The sequence below is a fragment of the Chinchilla lanigera genome, unplaced genomic scaffold (genome assembly GCF_000276665.1).
Source record: "Chinchilla lanigera isolate Chin_1 unplaced genomic scaffold, ChiLan1.0 scaffold00017, whole genome shotgun sequence".
In the NCBI taxonomy this organism is placed as follows: domain Eukaryota; kingdom Metazoa; phylum Chordata; class Mammalia; order Rodentia; family Chinchillidae; genus Chinchilla; species Chinchilla lanigera.
Window position 1 is genome coordinate 30,088,234 of NW_004955418.1, and position 20,387 is coordinate 30,108,620.

Below are 20,387 nucleotides of genomic sequence, written 5' to 3' on the forward strand. Positions count from 1 at the left end.
GGGCACCAGAACTATTCTAAATCTTAGCTCTGGTGAATAGAGCTGCAGTAAACAGGGCAGCACGTGTGGCCCTTTGGCACACTGGGAAAGTCAGTATTATTTCTATAAACCGACAGTGAGCTGTATGAAAAGAAAAAGCAATCAAGAAAATAACTTTAACCAAAATAGCTACCTAAAATACTTTGGAATGAATTTAATGAGTGAAGCAAAAATCTCTACATTAAAACTTATAAAACTGTGGTGAAAGTAATTGACAAAGAAGTAAACTGAAATACACTTCTCCATGGATTGGAAGAATTAATTTAGCTAGTATTTTCACAAAACTTGAAGGAGCGTGTTGAGTCAATGCAATCCCTGTCAAAATCCCTGTGACATTTTCACAGAAACAGAAAAAACCGCACGTTATAAAACCACAAACGATATGGGATAAACATAGGAATCTTAAGCAAAAAGCACAAAATCCAGAGGGACTGCATCACCTGACTTTCATACACCTGAGCAGAGCAGCATATTACTGACATAGGAACAGACACATAGACCAAGGAAACAGACTAGAAAGCTCAGAAATAAGTCCTTGATCTTAAGGTCAACTGATTTTCTATAAATCTGTGCCAAGCACACAATTGGAGCAGGAAAGTGTCTTCAGAAAATGGCAGGAGATGCAGATATCTATGCCGATGATGGTGCGTGTGTGCGTTCTCGTGACTGCAGGGCAGCTATTGGGCCGCGCTGTGACCGTGAGGGTTTTCAGTGATGAGATGTGAGCATTACTCTGACAGTGTGGCATGAGTCCCGAGGATCACATCACCAGTATAACTCGAAGAGCATGTTTATGGAAAAAGGCCATCGGTGCTGTCTGAATCTATTATAATGAATATTCAGGAATCTACACAATTTGCATGTGATGCACCACCAGTAGGGGTGGTGGTCATTGAGCTGGTCCCCGCTCCCGCCTTCACCATAGAAGAGCCGCTGTAGCTGCCGCCACAGGAACCCGAGCAGGAGTGCGGCCTGGCGGGGAGGCAAGAGTGCGTGTTGAGAGATTCAGCTCGCAAGAGTCCTGAACCAGATCCAGAATACTTTCCTGATGAAACAAATACCGAAAATCTTTATGGCACCTTTCCCCCGAGCACTCCTAGACGGATGAAATGCATGTCAATCAAACACCAGAGAAGCAATGTTGGGAGGCCCGCTAGTCGATTCAGTATGAAAGAAAAAAATGAATGCACCAAATTGGCTTCTACACAAATACACTGGAAAAACAATGGAGAACGTGGAAGAATACAGTTACAAGCATGAGAAAAAGATCAGAGCAACTCTTAGAACAGCAGAGTGTAATCATAAGAAAAATGCACAGTGCTCATTCATGATAGACTCAGTCAGTGGGTCTTTGCAAGAAAAAATCAATTCCAGATGTAGATCTCAATAAGCCTTACCTCAGCCTTGGCTGTAGCAGTGCGAAGATTCCTGTTTGTGTACCCATGCCTATAGCCAGAACTGCACGGCAGACTTCTAGAACTGACTGTCCAGCAGATCGTTTAAAATGTTTTGAAATATTATGACTTTTGCTAAAGCTTACCTCAGTCTCAGAGAAGAAGGACAGGGAGCAAAGAGGACACAAAAATACACCTGCTTTTTGGTTTAACCAATCAAATGAACGTATCTGGTTAGAGCTGCAGGCCCGGCATGCAGGACGGACCATTAATGATCAGGATCTCTTTTTATATACAGCCCGTCAAGCCATCCCAGATGTTATCAATGCAATCCTTACTTTCAACTATGGGAGCTTCCTCTTTGTTAGAAATGGAGCAAGTTTCAATGGTACTTCAGGAGAAGGACCATGCAAAACCCCTTATGGAACAAACAGTATGGGTTACTCTACTCATCATGAGCATCTCCAGCATCAGAGGGTCTCATCTGAGCAGGTAAGATGGATAATGGAGCTGCCAGAGTACATAGAAGCACTTTATCCATCACTGTAGGCTCTCGAAAAGGACTATGAAAAATATGGTGCAAAAGACTTCCAGGACAGGGTGCAGGCACTCTGTCTGTGGTTAAACATCCCAAAAGATTCAAATCAGAAATTAAGGATTATGGGTACTATTTTGGGCATCAAGAATTTATCAGATATACCTGTAGTCCCACCACTCATGAGGCTGAGGCAGAAGGATCACTCCAAGTTCAAGGCCAGCCTGAGCTACAAAGTGAGTGTGAGACCAGCCTGAATTGGGTAGTGAAATTTCAAAATACAAAAAAATTCTATGCAAATAAAAATTTCAATAGATTTTGGATACATGTGTCACATTTTTTCATGAAGAATTAGATATGAGTCACTAGACTCCTAGGATACCTTCTCTATGATCAACTTCTTAATGTGGATTCATCCTTTGAGCTGTTTATTGCATTGGTTGATGATTTTATTGGAAAAAAAATCACGTTTTCAAGAAGGTAATGTCACAGTGTATTGAGAGAATTCATGTCTTTGTTCATCAGCAGGTACAAAGCCTCAGAGAGTCTTCAGTGCAATCACAGCCCCATGACCCCAGAGGAGGCTGAATGGTAGGCGTCTCCTCCCTGCCCCTGCCCCATGGGTGGGGGAAGAGGCTGCTTTCCTCTGGATGCACCACAGAGAAGGTTCTGGTCATTGGGCAAGTGGAAGAGCCCGTTAACTAATGGAAAGTGCGGGGGTGCACAGGGTCCAAGCTGAGAGCTGGAGCCAGTACCAAGATCATCAATGTGAGGAGAGTTTGCTTCCTTTAGTAGAAAACCTCAGGGTCTTTATCCCAGCCCCACTCACATTTAACCCCTAGTTAATTCTGGAGCCACACATTGGCCCTTGAGTCAATGCAGATGAAGATGTATTGATCTCCGTCCAGGTCACATTAGATGTGTGTCTTGCCATTCCCTAGAGACTTTTGTCACTATTTGTGAGAATATCACCTTACAGTGAAAAATAGCTTTGGAAATCAACATCTACAAGCAAAAATGACCCACTGGACTTGAGTAATATTCAAAGGTTATTACCTTGATAGAACAGTCATGTGATGTTTGTAATTTTCCTGAGACTTTCTAATCATTCTGTGGCTTACGAATTTGCGGTCATTGGACAAGAGTGGCTGAGCTGGGGCTGGAGGGGAGGGAGGCATGTGAGTGGCAGTGACAGTAATGCACCGACTTGCATTTTAGTTTTTGCCTTTCTTCTGAATAGATTTACCCTAAGAAAGAAATACTGACCATTTCCTGTCTCAGAATATTTTCAAAGTTAGAGATCCAGAGAGACATGGAGATTACATGTGCTAGGAATGTAGCCTGTTCATGGTGGGGGCCCCGAGAACCAAAGCAAAGACTGTGACACACTCCGGATGGGTGTCCCGCTGTGCTTGAAATGGAGATAACACCACAGAGTGGCGCTCACTCCGTCACACATTGGTGAAAACTGGGAATTCCGTGACTCTTTCAACATCCATTTCCTTGTCTGAGAGCAAGAAATCATAACACTGTTTTCCTTCATGAAATTATGATTTATTCATTTTTTGGTAACATATTAGTATTTTTGAAGCTCCAGGAATATTGATGTTAAACATCAGTATCATAGAGAAAGATGAAATACCGTCACAACCTTCAGGAATCTGGTAAGCTAGTGGTGGAGACAGGTGACAGAAATTACATTTCAAAGAGATGAGACTACTGAAGCACTACAGAAAATTTTGAAAGCTATAAACTTTTTTATAAATGTTAGGTAACCAATGACACCTCACCCTTGTACATTGGTGCTGAGTACATAGGAGCACATAAGAGTACAACCACTATGGAAATCATTGCGGAGATTCCTCAAAAACTAAAACCAGAAATTTCATTGGATGGAGGTATACTTCTCTTGGGTGTACTTCTGAAAGAGCTGAAGACTTGATACTACAGTGATACACTCAGCCATGTTTATAGCAGCTCAATTTACAGTAGCTAAGTGCTGGAAAAGGTTACACATCCATCAAGAGACAGTGGATAAAGATGACACAGTATATATACAAAGCAGAATTTACTCAGCCATAAAGAGCCATATCATTTGTGGGAGAAGAAATGAATGGATCTTGAAACTATAATGTTTTGTGAAATAAGAGTTAAACATAGCATGATATTTTTAACATGGGAAACCCAAAATATAAATAAGGAAAATGTGGTAAAAAACAAAGACAGACTTTTGGGGGATGGGGAAAGATATCAGCGGGAGAGGGAAGCTTATGCGCAGAGACAAGGGGGACAGAAAACAATCAAGATATGTCCATGTAGCAATTTACAAAAATAAATGACTGTTACATATTATAAACATACACTAATAAAATAAAAAAGTAACTGACACAACATAAAAACAGAATTTGCTAAAAAATCTCATGTGATATGGGACATCTATCTTCACACAGGTGAGTAGATCACATGTTCCTGAGAGCGTTCAGTTATTTGTCAACAGGGCAGTAGAGAGACAAGATGGGAATCTGAAAACATTCAGTATTTGCCTTGGAGGTAGGTATAGCTGGTTGGTGGGGGGAGGCGGATGCTGTGGTGGTGGCAGAAGAGGTTCGGCGGCTGATGGCGTCTCAGGGTTGGAAATCTGTCTAATGTTCCCCCCAGGCCCGGGAGCCCTTTCAAGAAGTGCCACGGCAGACTTCCAATTTTGCCCATGTCATCTTTCAAAATGTGGCCAAGAGTTACCTTCCTAATGCACACCTGGAATGTCATTACACTTTAACTTTGTATATCCATCCACATCCAAGACTGGGTTGGTATATTCAAGGTTGGATGGAGTACTGCTTATGATTATTATACCTTTTTATGGTCCCCTATGCCTGGACATTATGTCGAAGAATCAATAATCAATTGTGTATTAGCATTTCAGGGATATTACCTTCCAAATGATGATGGAGAATTGTATCAGTTCTGTTACATTACCCATAAGCGCGAAATTAATGGGGCAAGTACACCTTTCCAGTTTTGAGTTTCTTTCCAGTTGAAGAGTTGCTTGCTACGGAAGATGAAGGAAGTTCTGACATGTTAGTGGTGTCCACGAAAGCTGGTTGAAAATTGAGAAATCTATGGAAGAAAAACAAGAATTCCTAAGGTTAATTTCTGTTCTGGAAGAGGAAACAGCACAACTTCGAGAACAAGTTGGAAGAATGGAAAGAGAACTTAACCAAGAGGAAGAAGGATGTGAACACCTGCAAGTGAACAAACGTGGTTAAATTGCACTGCATACCTGAGCAGAAGTGATCGCCAAATAGGTAAATTCTGAAGATTTCTCTTGGTTTGCTCTATTTATTTGAGGATCACTTCTTTGAAATAGATGGGTCTCGTTGAAGCATCACAAAATTTAAAAATGGAAAATGAGAAGTTTAAGAAGCGATACAGTGATGCTACATCTAAAGCTTTCCAGCTTGAGGAAGATATTGTGTCAGTGACACATAGCAGTTGAAAAAGAAACTGAATTAGACAGGTATTTATGTTGCTTTTAAAAGATAACTTCATTGTTTTAATAATGTTTTCTGCTTTATGTTTAGATTACTTTATTTTGACTCAGTTTAAAAGACAAACTCAGAAAGGCTGAATATGAAAGAGACCAAGTTGAGTGTCAGTTGAAGACTGAAAAGAATGAGAAAGAACTTTATAAGGTGCATTTGAAGAATACAGAAATAGAAAATACTAAACTTGTGTCAGAGGTCCAGATGTTAAAGAATTTAGATGGAAGAAAGAAAGAATGATTGATCATTTCAAAGAAGAGCTTGGTGGACTTCAGTTGTGCTTGGCTGAGAAGGAAAACATGCCAAGGGCTTTCCTGCTTACAACCTCAAATAAAGAAGACACATTCTTGTTAAAAGAGCAACTTCGTAAGGCAGAGGAACAAGTTCAGGCAACTCATCAAGAAGGTGCCTTTCTGGCTAAAGAACTTAGTGATGCTGTGCATGTCTGAGATAAAACAATGGCAGATTTACATACCGCATGCTTGGAAAGTGAGACAGAGAAAAAGCAGTTAGCTGATGCACTGGCTGAACTTAAACTGACTGCTGTGAAAAAAGATCAGGAAAAGACTGATACAGTGGAACATGAACTTAGAAGAGAAATTGAAGATCTGAAACTCCATCTTCAGATGGCTGCAGAGCATGATAAAGAAAAATTTAAAGAATGCCAGAGACTCCAGAAAAAAATAAATAAGTTTTCAAACCAAGCGGCCAATAATAATAGTGTCTTCAGAAAGAAAGTTGGGAATCAACAGAAAGTGAATGATGCTTCAATGAACACAGATTCATCTGCTTCTGCCTCTAGTGTAGAGATAAAGTCACCAATACTTTCTGCAGCAGAGACAGATATTGACATGCTAACGAAGGGTCAGGTCTAGGAAATGACCAAAGAAATTGCTGACAAAACAGAAAAAATATAAGAAATGCGACCAACTCCTACAGGATGAGAAAACTAAATGTAGCAAATATGCTGATGAACTTGCAAAACTGGAGTCGAAATGGAAAGAACAAGTGAAAATTTCTGAGAATATAAAACTCAAATTAGCTGAAATGGAGGACAAACATAAACTTCGACTGGCAGAGAAAGACAAAGAAATAGATGTTTTGACTTCACAGATGGAAAAACCTCTCCAGGGAGAAGGCACTTAAAAGGGTAGAGAACCAAACAGAATGGAAAGTGGAAGGGCATGATCTCCAGCAGGTCTCACAGGGTCTCAGTGCATGCTTGGAGCAAAACAGGTGCATTTTTTTGCTGTCAAGTTCTACAGTGTGGTAACCCTTATGCGACACAGGAAACAAGAGATGGAGCAGGTGGTGCTTTTCACCAAGATGAAATCCAAAGGCCACCTGTGAGAGTCTCCTCTTGGGAAGACAACGTTGTCTGCAGTCAGCCTGCTCGAATCCTTAGTCAGCCTGATGGTTTAGAGGATGTTGAGGATAGCAAAGAAGATGAGACTCTGCCCACCGCCCCTGATCCACCAAACCAGCACCTACACGGGCATGGGCAGGCTTTTGCTGTGACTCCAGCTTTGATGTTCACAAGAAGTGTTCCCCACGTGACTTAATGTTCCCTCCCCACTATGATCAGAGCAAATTTGAAGAGCATGTGGAAAGTCTCTGCAGGGTGTACCCTCTTTGATCAGAATGTTCTAAACTTTGACTAATTATTTTTATTAAGAGTTAATACATATTAGCAGTTTGGAGAATATCACCTCAGACAGATCATTAAGGAGACCATAAGTTGTCATGCACCCATGACAGTACTATTCAAGAGCTACTTTGATTTTGGTGTTACTAGGGTCAGGATCAGTCTCTGGTTTATCAATAAATACAATTTTAGCCTCTGTTCACCTTACTTACTTTAAGAAAAGTTCTTGCATGTTTATATCTTTATTTATTCCCTGGTTTGCAAAATTGTATGAATAAAGGATAGAGGAATTATTTTAATGTTACTACACTGAAAAAATGTAATAGTGTGCTAGAATACTCAGCAGAGTATTTATAAGTCTCTATTGACCTTGTTGATTGGGCATGACTACTAAATATTACATAATAAAAAACATTAATCATTAACAGTTTGTGAAGTAATTCTTTGAATCAGAAAGATCCATAGCTTACTCCATGGTAGTTTTAAAATTTTCTTTAGAAACAGAGCTGCATCTAGCACGGTATTACATTAAGTGCAAATATTCTTTTTATGTATGAAATGTTGGCTTTAGAAACAGGAGTTATATTTTGCTAATTTTGACAGAAATTTTTAGAATAATTTGAATATTTTTAAACTACATTTAATTTGTACTTATAAAGAATGGGAAAATGGAACAATAAGTCAGTACAATTTGTTTTATGTGAAATGACCTCGTCATGGTGGTTGTGGCATAAAAAACGCAGAATATGTATCAGAACCTTTTTCACATTTTCCTGATAGACTATAAATTTGAAATAACATTCTCAGTGATTAAAAGTGTAATGTATAAACCCCCTGCAAAATATTTGCCATGACAATCAACATCTGCATTTCACCTAATTTGTAGTCTGCAATTACACCTAATTTCTGAGGTGCACTATTTTGTGCTGAGATCAAAGCTAATTAAAGTCTGGGGACTCTATTCCTCTGGGTCATTCACCACAAAGGTTTCTAGAACATTAATGACAAATTACTAAGCAATTGGCTAAGTTATATCTTAGCTGATGTACGCACCAGTTTCTAACCCTCAATCCTAGTAACAAATAATAGTTACGGGGCTCATTTCCAAAAATTTATGACTCACTACCTACATCTAGCCAACTGCATTGACTTTTTAATCATAAAAATGGCATAGTGACACGTAGGGAGAGATTACAGCTGATCACAGAGAATCTAGACATCAGCAACCCTAAGAGGCAGAACTAGTCATACAAAGAATTCGAGGTAGATGTCAAGTGGGGGAAGCACATTATGTACTTTGCCTGGTAATGTTGATTGTACAGATAATTTAGATGGTTAATGTTAATTCTCATAGATGTCAGATTTGGGTGATTTAGCCAAAAAAAATCTGCAGCAATCTTTGATATGTGTTTGGAAGGCTGCTCAGAATTCAGATGTGTGGGAAAGCTGTATGGACACATTTCTGCTTGATTAATTTGCGTGAGCTATGTCAATTAAGTAGTGAGATAAGAATCTTTTCCGCCCAAACCATGTGTAATGTGGAGCAGGCACCACCATGTGGCTAAACTCAGTAACCAAGCAGCACAATATCTTGAATCTATCCTTTTGCATTTAGAAAAACTGTTTGCTTACTGAGCTATGGTTCTAGTGATATGAGAGTATTTAAAACTGCTTTGCATGTCCACATGGGCACAATCTCAAATTATTTTAGCAGAAAGGGTACACTACATTCCAACATGATATAGATTGTTTTAATCTGTAAGATCTTTGAAAGGTCAGTAAAATCCTGTAAAGTAACATGCATAACATTGTTTTCCTCACTTTGAATAGCCTACTTAACATGTCCACTAAAGACATAATGGAAATATGTTCAAAGTTGGTCCTCAATAAATATTTGTTTTATAAAATTAACTAAATGATGAAATATGCTTAACTTTGTAGGAACAACTTAATAAATAATGTAGAATTCTTTACAGTAAAAATTTATATTTCTATTCTAATAATATTTTCAGTAGATAGTTTTTCTATGATTCAATGCTTTGACTTCCTAAAAAGTGACATGAAGTTTGCTTTAGACATTTGGTTCACTGTTAACATGTATTTAGTGAAATTTTAAAGGTAATGACGACAAATGAATTAAACACATTTTGATGCTTTTTATGGACCTACGTCTTAATATTTAAACATTAGCTCCTTTATACTAGTATCTCTTTTTAACTTTTTGCCAGTTTTATACTCTACATTGTCAACTCATAACCTTATGAAAGTAAAGATACAAAGCTAAAAAGTTGTAAGCTCGTAATCTCATTGAGTCTGTGGCTTGGCTAATGAGAGTTATTGTAGGCACAGAGAAAACTGCAGAATAGGGTGGCTGTGTGTAATGTGCTGCTGATCACTGTAATCATGGAAAGTTTGGGGGCATTAAACACTGAAAAGCCTTCTACCTTACAGTCTAAACCCCTCAATCATTTTTATTCAGAAAAATAAATCAAGGCCTTATACAGATGGATGTATTCTACATACATCAATAGGCAGACGGGGTTCTCAGCTCACTGGGAGAAAAGATCAAATGATATAGTACAGTATAAATACACAGGTAAGAATTCTAAATAAGAGTAGACTAGATGAGAAAATCACAAACTTTCAAGCTTATGTGGTTCCAAAGGGTTGAATGAAAATGTGTAAGAATTCTGATTATTTTCCCACATACTTATGCAATGTGATCTTCTTTTCCTCTTTTTTTGTTGGTGCACTTCAGATATACATAATGATCACATTTGTCATAGGGAATTTGTACCTGTACATGATATATCTTGGTTCTTCTTTTTTCCCCCCTTCTCTTTCCTGCCCTTAAAACCCTCTTTGCCTCCTTATTTACAAAAGCTTTCTTTCCATTTTTTCCTTCTAGCTTCTTTTTTTTGTTCCTTTCACCTCCCCTTCTCTTGGTTCTCTCCCTAACTAAGCATTTTCTTCGAATTTCCAATATCCATTATACATTTTGATCCGTATTTACACTTTCAGTTTCTTACACCAGGGAAACAATATGGTATTTACACATGTGTGTCTGATCACTTAAGAGTATGATCTCATCTGTTTACCTATAAGTGCCCCAAGCTTATCCTTTATAGCAGACTAATGCTATATTGTATTAAAAACCCCCACATCTTCTTTATCCATCAACTGATGGGCATTTTGGCTGTTTCCAAGATTTAGCTATTACAAACCGTGGCACTACAAGCATGGGTGTATATTGCTGTGGCAGGTTGCTTTTAATTGTTTTGGGAAAGTACAAAGAAGGGGAATAACTGGGTCAAATGGAATCTCTACTTTTAATTTTTTGAGGAATCTCCACACTGGTTTCCACAGTGGATGCACCAGTCTACACTCCCACCAACAATGGAGAAGGTTCCCTTCCTCCCACAGCCCTGCCAACATTTGTTATTGGTTGATTTCTTCATAGTAACAATTCTTTTCAGAGTGAGATGGAATCTCAAAGTGATCTCCACCCCCAGTTGTGCTGGGCTTTTACCAGGGTGCACCTGCTACACATTTCCAGGAGCTGTGGTGTCCTAAGGTAAACACCACTCCATGCATTCCTATCTAACTCTTCAATATTTTCTAACCCAAGCTTCAGCTCACCTGTGGGTTGACACACCATTCATGTCTTATCTCAACTCAGCAATTTACTGAAAATATAGATTATGTCCTAGTTCATTTTTGCTCTCATTTTAACGGCTAGTAGAATATGTATAAAGTATAGTGAGTACTTGCAAATGTAGAACAAAACATGGATGGATGTTAGAGATCTTGGGGAATCTTTGTAGTTGTCAGTCTCTGAAGTATTGGGAATATAGCTTAGAGTGGAATTAGTGCTCATTGCTTACTAGTGATAGGATGCTTAACTATTAGCTCTGGATTTTATGTTTTAGCAGACTATAATACTGGTAATAGTTTCCTTCTTAACGGATATCTTTATTCAAAAATTTGAATACAGACACCCAGAAAAGAACCATGTATTAAAGTCAGAGGGTGGCAAAACTTAACATTTGAAATTTGCTATTTCAACAATAGATAACAGAATTTTAAAGTATTTTGACGTTTGTGGTGCATCCGTGCTGTTCTTATAGGAAATACCAATGTGTGTGCACATTACCACAAAAGTAACGCACATAGTACTCAAGTTTGCATGAGGATTCCAGTTTTTAGTAACACAGGATGAAGAGCACCGGCTCTAGCTCTACCAGAAATGCAGTCACAATGAAGAGGTTGTCGTATGTTCTTGAAAATGTACAATTGCTGAACTTCACAAAGTTGGTTCAACTTTCTGGTTAATAAATAATTAATAAGCTTATGGTCCTTTGAAGTTACTCTTTGATGCTTTTAGGCTTTGGATAGATAAAATATACCCCCTAACGCTCAAAATTTTAAAAGTCATTTCAGTGAAAATATGGGTACACAGAAATATATGATAAAGATGTATAGTACCAGCCATGGTCCTTTATATGTAGCAACCCATCCAACTCTCACAGCGACCCCATGGTTGCTTGATTATTCCTCTGTTTTAAAGGTGAGGAAAGGGAGAAGCAGTGAATGGCCCTGGCTGTGAACTTGGGTGGCACTGCCCCTGATACATCTGTGCTCTTGACCTCCCTGCTACACATTTTCTCGGCTCTCCTGGTTCAAAAGTGTCCTGAGTGATGGCATCAAAGGACTGTTGGAGAGTATGTAGAGAGGGAGAGTTCTTCAGAGTTTCTAGAGTTTGTATGTGAATGAGCCTTGTGGAGGCTTGCACAATGGAAATGCAATAGAGAATCCTGCGCAAAAGCAAAAGAAATGTGCAGATGTGCAAATGGGCAGATCGTGTGGGGAAATCATGTGCATACACCTGACTGGAGTTTGCACCGTGTCCAAAAACAATAGAGTTTATGAATATGGAGCGTGTTCTGCAAGGTAGGGTGGTTCCAAGACATCAAACATCTAGAAACCTGGGCTAAATATGTGAGGTTGATTTGGTTGGCAGAGAAAAATACTGGTGTTTTTGGAGCAGAGAAGTTATGTAAGTCTGGTGATTTCTGGTACTCTACTTATGTGATGATGATCCCCCAACAAGAAAAAGTAAAACAATGAGGTATGCAATTCAGATTTCCAAAATAAGTGGAATTAATGAAGTGAGCTTTCCTTCCTTTTTTTGCTCAGATGTATTAATGTAATATTTTTAATTAATGAAAATTATTGGTGCATTTTAGATATACATAATGATCACATTCATCATAAGGAATTTGTATCTGCACCTGATTTATCTTGACTATAATTTTTCCCATTCCCCTCCCATTGCCTCCCTTCAACCCCTCTTTCTCTCATTTACAAAAGCTTTGTTTACATTTTATCCTCCTTTTTTCATTTTTTCTTTTCCCTTCCTTCCCTTCCTTCCATTCCTCTTCTCTAGTTCCCCTTTCCATTTGAATGTTTTCTTTCTATTTCACAATTTCTGTTACACATTTTGTTCCTTATTTATACTTTTGGTTTCTCATGCCAGAGTAACAATGCAGTATTTACAAATATGTGTTTGATTTATTTCACTTAAAAGTATGGTTTCTAGCTGTATTCACTTACCTAGAAATGACTCAAGCTTATAGCAGAGTAGTACTCCATTGCATACAAAGCTATATCTTTTTTATACATTCATCAGTTGATGGCATTTGGACTGTTTCTAAAATTTAACTATTATAAACTGTGCTGCTATAAACACGGGTATCATATATTGCTGTAGTATGATGCTTTTAATTCTTTTGGTGAGGGCCCAAGAAAGGGAATATCTGGGTCAAATAGGAGCTGTAATCCTAGTTTTTTGATTTTCACAGTGGTTGCACCAGTCTATACTTCCACCAAGAGTAGAGAAGGGTTTCGTTCTCCGTACAGCTCTGACAGCATTTGTTATTCTTTGGTTTCTTGAAAATAACCATTCTTTCTAGGGTGAGGTGGAATCTCAGCATGGTTTTAATTTGCATTTCTTGAATGATCAATAATGTTGAACATTTTTTCATATATGTATTAACCATTTCTACTACATCTAAGAAGTGTTTATTTTAGATACCCATTTTCAGGTAAGGTCTTTAAATTTGGGAGACGGTCTGATTTTTTGACTCCTTTATATGTCCTACATAGTAGTCCTTTTTCTGAGGAACAGCTGACAACATTGTTTTCCAACACTATATATTGTCTCTTCACTCTATTTGTGGTTTCACTTTGCAAATGCTTTTTAATAAGATGAGATCCTAGTTGTTGATTGCGATAATTTCTGTATGATTGGGGTTTTCTTGATAAAGTCTTCACCAACACCAATATCTTCAAGAGGTCTACTTATTCTATCTTCCAGCAGAGTGAGTGCTTTTGTTTTAACATTTAGATCTTTGTTTTATATTGATTATAGTTTAGTGTATGGTGAAATTCATTTCACCATGTGGGTTGAGTTTTAATCTTTAGCATGTAGAAAGCCCAGTTTTTCCAGAGCCATTGATTGGAGAGACTGTCTTTCTTCCAGTGAAGATGTTTGGCTTCTGTGCGAGAGATAAGGTGGCTGAGTATGTCTGGAGTTGTTTCTGCATCTTTTAATTTGCTCCATTGATCTTTGGGGTTTTTCAGCCAGTGGCAAGTTGTTATTATCATGGTAGCTTTGTAGTATCATTTCAAGTCAGGGATTGTGATGCTCCCTGCCTTGCCTTTGCTGCCCAGAGCTGCCTTTGCTATGCTAGGTCTCTTCTGGTTCCTATGAATTTTAGTGTTCTTTTGAGTAATTCTGTTAGATATGTTCTTGGAATTTTGAATAGAATTGCATAAAATCTCTACAACAATTTTGAAAGCATGGCCATTGTCACTTTATTGGTCTTCCTACCCATGACCAAGGGTTACCTTTCCATTCTCTGCCATTGTCTTCAATCTCTTGTTTCAGAGTACTGTAGTTTTTCGTATAGAGGTCTTTTACTTCGTTCGATTGATTCTGAGCTATTTCATTTTTTGGATGGTATTATGAAAGTTCCTATTTCCTTAATTTCTCTCTCAGTGAGTTTGTTATCCATGTATAGGGAGGCTATTGATTTTTGTCTTGATTTTGTATTCAGCTATAGGACTCAATTGCTTATTAAATCTAGAACTCTTTTGGTGGAGTTTTTGGGCCCTCTATGTACAGTATCATGTCATCCACAAATAATGACAGTTTAGCTTTTTCCTGTCCTGTTCTTATTCCTTTCTCTTTTGTAATTGCTCTGGCTAATGTTTCCAGAATTATATTGAATAAGTATGGTGATAGTGGACAACCTTGTCTTGTTCCTGATTTAGACTGAATATTTTCAATTTTTTTTGTGTTTAGTATGGTGTTGACTATTGGGTTTTCATAGATAGTTTTTATAAGACTTAGATAAAAATAATCGATTCCAATTTTATGTAATGAGTGTTGTACTTTCTCAAGCACTTCTTCTATATCTATTGAGATGATCATATGATTTTTGTCTTGTCTTTGTCAATATGGTGTATTACATTTATTGATTTATATGTGTTGAACCATCCTGCATCCTTACTTAGTCATGGTGTATAATCTTTTAAAAAAATTTATATTAAAAATAAAAGATGGAAAACATATTAACAAACAGACACCCATTTATAAAATAGCATAAAAACAATACATGCAATACACAGTACAGACAGAGTGGTAGGAAATTAACAACTGTTGTTGTATAACATTGATATCTTCAAAGTGATTTCTCAGGAAAACAAATAGAGACATGTCATATTGATCAAATAAGTAATCATTAATTGTTCTTTTCAGTAAAGCAATAGGAGACAGTAGTACAACTATGTAAGCTATGCTGTATACACATACATATATAATTTTCCCTTCTTTCTCTTCTCTTTTCCCACACCCCAGTTGCCCTGTACTATTGAGCATTTTCCTTTCATTTCACAATGGCTATCATACCTCTTAATTTTATTCACTCTTTCAGGTTCTTACACTAGTGAGACAATATATTGCTTACACATGCAGGTCTTATTTATTTCACTTATGAGTATGGCTTCTAGTTGTGACCATTTACCTATAAAAGCCTTGAGTTTATCTTTCTTTATAGCTGAGTAATATTCCATTATATAAAAGTACCACAATTTTCTTATCCAATCCTCAGTGGATGGACATTTGGGTTGCTTCCACAGTTTAGCAATTACAAATTGTGCTGCTATGAACATGGGTGCACATATATTGCTGTGATATGATGTTTTTAGATCTTCTGGGAAAATACCCAGAAGGGGAATAGCTGGGTTGAATGGGACCTCTAGACCTAGTTTTCGGAGGAATCTCCAAACTGATTTCCACAGTGGTTTCACCAGTCTGTATTCCCACCAGCAGTGGAGAGGAGTTCCTATTTCTCCACGGCCTCACTAGCATTTGTTATTGGTTGATTTCTCAATGGTAGCCATTCTTACTGCGGTGAGATGAAATCTCAATGTTGTTTTAATTTGCATTTTTCAAACGACTAATGATGTTGAACATTTTCTCATGTATTTATTTGCCATTTGTATTTCATTATCTGAGAAGTGTGTATGCATCTCAACTGCCCATTTTTGGCTTGTGTCTTTGAATTTGGGGCAGCTGATGTTTTTTTAATTCTTTATAGGTTCTAGATAGAAGCCCATTGTCTGAGAGACAGTCAGCTAAACTTTTTTCCCAATTTTTGAGTTTTCTTTTTAGTCTGTTGATTTCTTTAGTTTTGCAGAAACTTTTAAGTAGGATGAGATCCCAGTTGTTGATTCTTTGAAGTGTTTCATGGGAAGTTTGGTTTTTGTTCATGAACTCCCTACTTACCCCTATGTCTTCAAAGTTTTTACCTACTTTCTCAGGTGTTGAAGACCTGATTTCTGCAGGATCTGTTGTTATTTCACCATTTTCATTCCTAATTGCACAGATTTGAGTCTTTACTTCCCTTTTCTTGATAAGGTTCTCCAAGGACTTGTCAATTTTATTTAATCTTTCAAAGATTAAAACTCTTTGACTCATTGATTCTTTGAGTTGTTCTCTTAGTCACCATTGAATTAATTTCTACTCTGATCTTTATAACTTCCTGCCTCGTATAAGCTTTAGGTTTGACTCGCTCTTCTGCTAGATCTGACTTGCTCACTCTGTTTTCCTGATATGGATATTCATCACTATAAATTTCATAGGACTGCTTTCATTATGTCTCATACATTTTGCTATATTGTTATGGCATTATTGTTTAATTGTAGAAACTGCCAACTTTCTTGTTTAATTTCATCTGTGACACATTGGTTGTTCAGGAGAATGCCATTAATTTACATATGTTTATGTAGTTCTTGTGTTTTCTCTTGTCATTGATTTCCAATTTTATTGCACTATGGTTTGACAATGTGCATGGGATAATTTCAATTTCTTTGTATTTACTTAAGCATATTCTGTGGGGTAAGTATGTGGTCTATTTTGGGGAATCTACCATGTGCCACTGAGAACAATGTGTATTTTGATGTTATGGGTGGAACATTCTGTAGATATCTACTAGGTCCATTTGTTCAAAAGTTTGGTAGAATTCTCACATGGAATTGTTGATTTTTTGTCTAGTTGATCTATTTGTGGCAGTGGGATACTGAGATTCTCTTTACAATTGCATTAGTGTTTATTTGATTTTTCATGTTCATTAATATTTGTGCTTTATAGTTTGGTGCACTAGTATTTGGTGCATATATATTTATGACTGCTGTCTCTTTCTCTTGGATTGTTCTCTTTCTAAGGATATAATGAGATTCTTTGTCTCTCTTTATCAATCATGGCTTGAAATCCACTTTGTCTTCAAATAGAATAGCTGTCTCTGTTTTTTGTGGGTTCTTGTCATATTGTTTTCCATGTTTTGAATTTCAATCTATAGATTTATTTTTGAGGTAAATGTGTTGTTTGAAGGCAACATAAAGTTGGATGTTGTTTCTTGTTTCTCCATTTTATCTCTTTGTTTCTTTGTTTCCTGTACTGAAACTATTAATATTGATGTTTTTAATGATATGTATTGAGTTATCTTTGTTATGTTATTTTCTTGTTGTTTTCCTCCCTACATCTGTTTAATTGCTTGCACTGACTGGTGCCTTCTTGGTCTGCATGGAGTTGTAGTCATTGCTTTATCTGTCTAGGACATCCTTCAGAAAATTTTGGCATGCTGGTGTTGTGTTCATGAATTTCCTCAGGCATTCTTTGTCATGAAAATATCTTATTTCTCGACTAATTCAGAAAGATAGTTTTGCAGGGTACATCAGTCTGGGTTGAAGGGTATTTTCCTTTAGGGCTTGAAATACTTCACTCTGAGCACTCCTTGACTTGTGGGTTTGTGCTAAGAAGTCTGCTGTGATTCTGATGGGCTTTCCTTTATAGGTGATTTGTTTCTTTTCTCTAACAGCTTTTAATATTCCGTTTTTGTGTTGAATTTCTGGAATCTGAATATATATCATGGTGTAGATTTTCTTTGATCATGGCTAATTGGAGTTCTGCATGCCTCGCTTAGTGTAAGTACAATCCTTTTCCCTGTTTGGGAAAATTCTTCTATGACTTCTGTTAACAGGTTTTTTATGACATTTGTGCTGCCTTCTGCTTTTTTATTGATTCTGCTAAAACTCGTGCTATTCTTCTTTGCATCATCTAGCACCTGTTGAATTGATTTCTCATGGTCCTTTGCTATTTTCAAGAAATCTTTCCTTTCATGTTTGCTAACCAGAATTCTGTCTTCTATATCTGATATTCTGGCCTCACTTTGGCTTATTCTGCTGTGTATACTTGCCATGGAATTTTTAATCTCCTGGATATCTGTTTCATTGATTCTATTTCTTTCCTATGTTGGGTGTTCATGGTTTGCATCATTTTCCTAAGCCCTTCTATATATTTATCTGTATCTGCTGCACAGTCACTAATCTTTCAGTATGATCACCATCTCTGTAGTTTCCTAGGAAATGATTTTTGATTGATTTTTCTTAGAACCTCATTTGTCTGCTTTGTTCCTTCCACTGTTACCACATCAGAGAGTCCAGGTGGGTCTCTTTCAAATTGCTCCACCTTGTTTCCTCTCAGATTTGCCTTTGGTGAGCTAGAATCTGAGGCTGCATCTTGTTTAAGTGTCTTCTCATTTTTTGCATTTTTTTTAAAGCTCAGTTCCTGGGTGATGCTTGTAAATTGCCTATGGGAATAGCTTTATCACTAGTATTTTTTTTCCTTTTTTTTTTGGTTTTTCTCCGATACCAGGAACCGAACTCATGACCTTGCGCTTGCCAGGCAGGCGCTTTTGCCGCTGAGCTAAATCCCCAGCCCCTATCACTAGTATTTGAACTATTATGAAATGACTATTTCTCAGAGCTGTCTTCCAGTATAGCTGCCTTTTGGGTTTTGATTTTGTTGCAAAATTCTAAACATTCAATTTATTGAGGCTGAAAAATTGCTAACTACTTGGCCCACCCACTGCTTCTTTGGCACTGGCTTATAGCATTGTTAATGACTCTTGGGTTATCTCAGTCTTGGTATACCATGACAAACAATTGATTAGAATGTGTTACCTTGGCTAAAGTGGTATAAGCAGTAATAACAGTAGTATCAAACACAGTCTTGAAAATTGACAAACTGAAGCAACAGTTAATTTACCACTTTTAACCATATGAAATGGATTTGTGTCTATATAAAAAAATCTAAAGTGAACCAGAAAATTGTATGGAGTAAATAATCCCTCAATATTAGCAATTTTGTCCTTGGGGAGAAAATTTAAAAGGGTTTGGGTGAAAATCAAGAAATAGAACAGGAGGAAAAGGATAGAAGCAAGGCTGCAAGACAAAGGAAGATCCTTCAAATTTTGCAAACCTGGTCACAAAAATGGGAAAGAGAGAGGGAAGAAATAAAAACAAGAACACAGTAAACAATGGTAAAAAATCTATAAACTGTTTTCATAGTCATATAAAAACAAGAATAAACAGTCAAGAAAAACAAAACTAAACTAAAATAAGAAAACAATAAAGGAGGGAAAAAAGAAGAAGAAAATAAGAAAAGAATTTCCACTTCAAGGTATGTCAGTGTTGCTGCTGGTAGACAACATGGGCGCACAGAGTCAAGATCCATGTTGATGAAGACCAGTAACCAAGGCATAGTTTACAGCAAGAGAGTGGATAATCTCAGCATACCTGCATCTTTAGTTCCACTAAAGTTCAGGGTAGTTTCACACTGTTCATTTGGAAACAGATTTGTTCAGCCTTTAGCAGTCCAGGTACCTCCTGCTGGCTGGAGCTCTGCTTCTTAACCTCTTGATGACTTGAACTTGACAACCTGCCTCTGTCACTGAGAGATGGAGCTGACCTGAAACTGTTCTAGCTTCTGGGCTCAATTGTCCTTCTGCAAAATGGCTACTAGGCAATTACCCTCTTCTGGAGGATGTCTGAACCTGAATAATTCACCAACTATTGCAGTCCCTTGCATCCCCTGCTCTGTCCACAGGTGTGTTTCTCCATAAAGTCTTCTGGGGTTGCCAGTAGTCACTGTGTGTCTGCAGGTTCAAGCCCCCCAATCCCCAGCAGTGAGTCCTGACTCAGGGGAAGGCATCACCTGCCCCCTCCTCTGTCTCCATTGAAGTCTGTCTCTTCACTTCCCCCATGGGCTTCAATTCTCACTTTAGTTTTTTCTTGCATCCTGGGGACCCCCTTTTATCCTTCTTTTGTTCCTCATATTGCTATGTCCCAACATCTGGACACCAAATCTCAGACAGGTCTTTCTCTGCTGCTTACCACTCCACCATCTTCCTGAAACTCTATAAATGTTATTTTAAATTTTATGTTATTTGTACCTGTCTGCAATACATGATATTTACATTCACCTTGAGGAGCAAGTGCTCATGCCTTGATTCAGCAGTACTAATGTAAATAGTTAGGGCCCATGGTGATTAGAAATGGAACTTAAGCTTTTATGTTTATAATTCTAGAAAGTGGATCTATAATTTACAAGATTCTCCAAGTTTGAAAAACAAGCAAACTATATGAAGGTGAAGAGGCACTGAAGTTGATCATTCTTTTCTGTATTCTCTATTTCAATAAAAGCTTAGGCAGTTGTTCAACAGTATATGATAAAATGTTTCTGATGTTATGATGGCAAATACTGAGAATCCAGTGTCAGAGATAATGTTAAACAATTTGATTAACAGATTGATACAAAATCTGTACTG

The 20,387-nt window shown here is 37.5% G+C and overlaps 1 pseudogene; it reads left to right on the forward strand.

The window, feature by feature from the left end:
* Positions 1-649: 649 nt before the first annotated feature.
* On the forward strand, positions 650-7,167 carry LOC102010370 (annotated as a pseudogene).
* The last annotated feature ends 13,220 nt before the right edge of the window (positions 7,168-20,387 follow it).